Source organism: Eschrichtius robustus, chromosome 4 (assembly GCF_028021215.1).
Source record: "Eschrichtius robustus isolate mEscRob2 chromosome 4, mEscRob2.pri, whole genome shotgun sequence".
NCBI lineage: Eukaryota > Metazoa > Chordata > Mammalia > Artiodactyla > Eschrichtiidae > Eschrichtius > Eschrichtius robustus.
The window spans coordinates 82722370-82727916 of NC_090827.1; the positions used below are offsets into that span (position 1 = coordinate 82722370).

Genomic DNA, 5547 nt, shown 5'->3' on the forward strand with positions numbered 1-5547 from the left:
TCTGTTTCTCTACTCCCTACTTTCTACACAAGGAAACAACAGCCCATTACTAGAAGAATTTGAAGAATATGTATCAGTATGAGTCAGGTTCTTTAGAGAAATAAAACCAATAGGATATATACGTACAAACATGTAGAAAAAGATTTATTATAAGGGATTGTCTCATCTTATTAGGGAGGCTGAGAAGTCCCATGATCAGCCATCTCTAACTGGAGGCCCAGGAAAGCTGGTGTAGTTCCTGTCCAAACCCAGATGACTGAGAACCAGGAGGCCAGAGATATGAGTTCCAGTCTGAGTCCAAAAACCCAGGAAACAGAAGCCCTGCTGTCCTAGGGCAGGAGAATATGGATATCACCATTCAAGAAGGGCAAGTAGATTTGCCCTTCCTCTGCCTCTTTCTTCTAATCAGGCCCTCAACAGATTGAATGATGAATTGGTGAGGGCAATCTTCTTTACTAAATCTACTAATTCAAATGCTAATCTCTTCTGGAAATACCCTCACAGACAAGCAAGCTATTTTTACCAGCTATCTTGGTATCCCTTAGCCTAGTCAAGATGACACAGAAAATTAACCATCATAGTATCCCTGAAGATAATAATAGCAATAACAAAACCCAAATAGAGTTCAACTACAAACTAAATTAGCTCATCCCCCTACACTAACAGCATAACAAAAAGAGACATGACCATTTACAAGCATAAACACTATTTACTTCAGTCTGTATTATTTTACACACAATTCCTGATACTCAAGAAAATTATGAGACATTGAAAAATGTAAGACAAAAAATTAAAATTATTGTCAAGAGATAAAGCAATCAACAAAATCAGACTCAGAGATGGCCCTGGTCTTGGATTATAAGATAGGGACATTTACATAACTAAAATTAATATGTTAGAGGATCTACTGGAAAAAGTAGACAGCATACATGTGTGAGGAAAGTTTAGTAAAAAGATAGATAACATAATAAGGTAAAATAATAATACTAGAATTCTAGATATTGAACTTGAGTTGGAAGAGGCGAGTCCGGTCTCAAAATGGAGGGCCATGATCCAAAGGAACCAGAACAGTTGAGAAAACTGTTTATTGGTGGTCTGAGCTTTGAAACTACAGATGATAGCTTAAGAGAACATTTTGAGAAATGGGGCACACTTACAGATTGTGTGGTGATGAGAGACCCCCAAACAAAACGTTCCAGGGGCTTTGGTTTTGTGACTTACTCTTGTGTTGAAGAGGTGGATGCAGCAATGTGTGCTCGACCACACAAGGTTGATGGGCGTGTAGTGGAACCAAAGAGAGTTGTTTCTAGAGAGGATTCTGTAAAGCCTGGTGCCCATCTAACAGTGAAGAAAATTTTTGTTGGTGGTATTAAAGAAATACAGAAGAATATAATTTGAGAGACTACTTTGAAAAGTATGGCAAGGTTGAAACCATAGAAGTTATGGAAGACAGGCAGAGTGGAAAAAAGAGAGGATTTGCTTTTGTAACTTTTGATGATCATGATACAGTTGATAAAATTGTTGTTCAGAAATACCACACTATTAATGGGCATAATTGTGAAGTGAAAAAGGCCCTTTCTAAACAAGAAATGCAATCTGCTGGATCACAAAGAGGTCGTGGAGGTGGATCTGGCAATTTTATGGGTCGTGGAGGAAACTTTGGAGGTGGTGGAGGTAACTTTGGCTGTGGTGGAAACTTTGGTGGAAGAGGAGGCTATGGTGGTGGAGGTGGTGGCAGCAGAGGTAGTTATGGCGGAGGTGATGGTGGATATAATGGATTTGGAGGCGACGGTGGTAACTATGGCAGTGGTCCTGGTCACAGTAGTAGAGGAGGCTATGGTGGTGGTGGACCAGGATATGGAAACCAAGGTGGTGGATATGGTGGCGGTGGTGGAGGATATGATGGTTACAATGAAGGAGGAAATTTTGGAGGTAACTATGGTGGTGGTGGGAGCTACAATGATTTTGGAAATTATAGTGGACAACAGCAATCAAATTATGGACCCATGAAGGGGGGCAGTTTTGGTGGAAGAAGCTCAGGAAGTCCCTATGGTGGTGGTTATGGATCTGGTGGTGGAAGTGGTGGATATGGTAGCAGAAGGTTCTAAAAACTCAGAAGAAAAGGGCTACAATTCTTAGCAGGAGAGAGAGTGAGGAATTGTCAGGAAAGCTGCAGGTTACTTTGAGACAGTCGTCCCAAATGCATTAGAGGAACTGGAAAAATCTGCCACAGAAGGAACGATGATCCACAGTCAGAAAAGTTACTGCAGCTTAAACAGGAAACCCTTCTTGTTCAGGACTGTCATAGCCAGTTTGCAAAAAGTGCAGCTATTGATTAATGCAATGGAGTGTCAATTAGATGTACATTCCTGAGGTCTTTTATCTGTTGTAGCTTTGTCTTTTTCTTTTTCTTTTCATTACATCAGGTATATTGCCCTGTAAATTGTGGTAGTGGTACCAGGAATAAAAAATTAAGGAATTTTTAACTTTAAAAAAAAAAAAGAATACTAGAATTCTAAAAATGCTACCAGATATAAAGGATTCCTTTAATGGATTTATTAGTAGATGGACATAAAAGAGAGAAAGAAGAAAAAAGAGAGAATCCAAGAGCAGAGAAAAAACATGGAACAGTCAAGTATATGTATAATTGGGGTCCCAGAAGGAGAAGAGAAAATTTGGGTGCAGAAGAAAAATTTGAAGAGATAATGATCAAAATGCCCATAGAATCTTAATCAGTATATATACTAAGAGAAACAAACATAAAAAAACTACCCACTTAGATATATCATAGTCAAAATGTGTGGGGGGGAAAAAGATTTTCAAAATTTTGAATGCAATCAGGGAAGAAAAGAAAACATTACACACCAAGAAAAAATAAAAATAATCTTATTGATCAGAAATTATGCAAGCCAGAATACAAGAGTTTTACATCTTCAAAGCACTGGGCAAAAAATAAAAACACTCAAAGTGGAATTGTACATCCAAAGAATATATCTTACAAGAAACTAAGATGAAATAAAGAACATTTTTCACTGACAGCATGCCATGTTAAGAAATTTTTCAGACCATGTTAAGTAATATGATACCAGATAGAAACTTGAATCTAGGCAAAGAAAAAAGAATGTGGGAAATAATACACACAAAAAAGATGCAAATAGAAATTACATACTTTCTTATTTTTAATACTTTAAAACATATTTGATTCTCTAAAGCAAAAATGTGAAAATATAATGTGGACCTTACAGCATATATAAAAGTAAAATTATGAGAACAATAGTAGAATGGATGGGAGCGCATAATTGGAATTATATTGTTATAATTTTCTTAAATTCTTTGTGAATTGGTATAATGTTATTTGCATGTGAAATGTGATAAGTTAAAGAATATTGTAAGCCCTATGGCTACTACTAAGAAAAAGAAATATGAGTAACATACACGCAAATTGGATTAAAGCCTTGAACATAAGACCTAAAATCATAAAACTGCTACAATAAAATATAAGCAGTAATCATCTTGACATAGGTCTTGGCAACGATTTTTATAATCTGACACCAAAAGCAAGAGCAACAAAAGCAAAAATAAACAAGTAGAACTACATCAAACTAAAAACTTCTGAATAGCAAAGGGAACCATCAACAAAATGTAAAGGCAACCCAATGAATGGGAGAAAATATTGGCAAATCATATATTTGATAAGAAGCTAATATCCCAAATATATAAAGAACACATACAACTCAATAACAAAACAAACAATCAGATTAAAAAACGGGCAGAAGATCTGAATAGACATTTTTCCAAAGAAGACATACAGATGTCCAACATTTACATGAAAAGATGCTCTACATCATTAATCTTCCAGTAAATACAAATCAAAACCTCAATGAGATACCACCTCACACCTGTTAGAATGGGTGTTACAAAAAAACAACAACAAATAAGTGTTGGTGAGGATGTGAGAAAAGGGAACTCGAGTACATTGTTGATGGAAATGTGAATTGGTGCAGTCACTCTGGAAAACAGTATGGAAGTTCCTAAAAAAGTTAAAAATGAAACTAGCATATGATCCAGCAAATCCACTTATGCAAAGAAATGAAAATACTAACTCAAAAAGATATACAACTACATGTTCATTGCAGCATTGTTTACAACAGCCAAGATATGAAAACGATTTAAGTGTTCATCGATGGATGAATGGATAAAGAAATTGTGATACGAATTGTGAGTATATTACTCAGGCACAAAAAAGAATAAAATCCTACCATTTGTGACAACATGGATGGACCTAGACAGTATTATGCTAAGTGAAATAAGCCAGAGAAAGACAAACACTGTATGATCTCTCTTTTACGTGGAATCTAAAAAAAAAGAAGACAAAAAGCAAAACCAAGATACAGGGAACATACTGGTGGTTGCTAGAGGTGAGGAATGGCGTTGTGCGAGAAATGGGTGGGAAAAAAATGACCTGTGCCTCCTGGTATGATGCTTGGAGAAGGACAAAAAATGTTTTCGTTTGTGTTCTTGCCAAAATCATGTAACCTAAATCTAGTCAGAAGGAAATGTCAGAAAACTCCAGACAGAGGAACATTCTACAAAATAACTTGTCTACTCTCTTAAAAAATATCAAGGGTAAAATAGACAAAGATAGATTCACTATAAACAACATTATTGGAACAAATGTCAAAGTATGAATAATGTCTATAAATTATATAGTAGTATTGTAAAAATCTTAAATTCCTAATTTGGATCATTGTTCCTAGGAAATACACACGGAAGTATTTAGAGTTGAGAGATATCATGTCTACAACTTACCCTCAAATGGTTCAATAATAATGGTAATGATTAGTAACAATATTATGAAGAAGAATATGTATATACGGAAAAAATAATCAAAGGTGTGGGGAAATTTTTACAGTTGGGACTATCACAGAAGGGTGTCCCTATATTTCTTTTTATTACTATTTTCTGTAAGTCTGAAATTATTTCAAACTAAATATTTACTAAATAAACTTCAAAAAGAGATATAAGTAGTAGTGAAAATAAATGAAATCATGAAAATAATTAATACAAAAAGACATGAAAAAGGATGAAAAAGAACAAAGAATAGATGGAACAAACAGAAAATAAGGATTAGTATAATAGATTAAGACTAATCATATCCCAGATCAAGTTAAACTGAAATGGTCTAAACACCCCAGATAAAATGATGCGCTTATCAGATTGAATAAAAAACAAGACTGAGCTACGTATGACCTGTAAAGAAACTACTTTATTTATAAAGGTATATATAGATTAAAAGTAAAAAAAGAAGGAAAGAAGAAATAAAAACATAAAGATAAGAACAGAAATCATTTAAATTAAAAACAGACAGACACTAATGAAGCAAAAAAGGTGGTTCTTTGAGCAGATCAATACTATTAATAATCCTCAGCCTGATTGATCACAAAATCGATTTAAAAAAAAAAACAACACAAATTACCAAAATCAGGAACGAAAGAAGTGACATCTCTAGATCCTACAGACATCATAGCAAGTACTGGTAATTTTTTT

The 5547-nt window shown here is 34.7% G+C and overlaps 1 pseudogene; it reads left to right on the top strand.

Annotated features, from left to right (window-relative positions):
- Positions 1 to 1004: 1004 nt before the first annotated feature.
- Positions 1005 to 2305, top strand: LOC137763767 (heterogeneous nuclear ribonucleoprotein A3-like; annotated as a pseudogene).
- The last annotated feature ends 3242 nt before the right edge of the window (positions 2306 to 5547 follow it).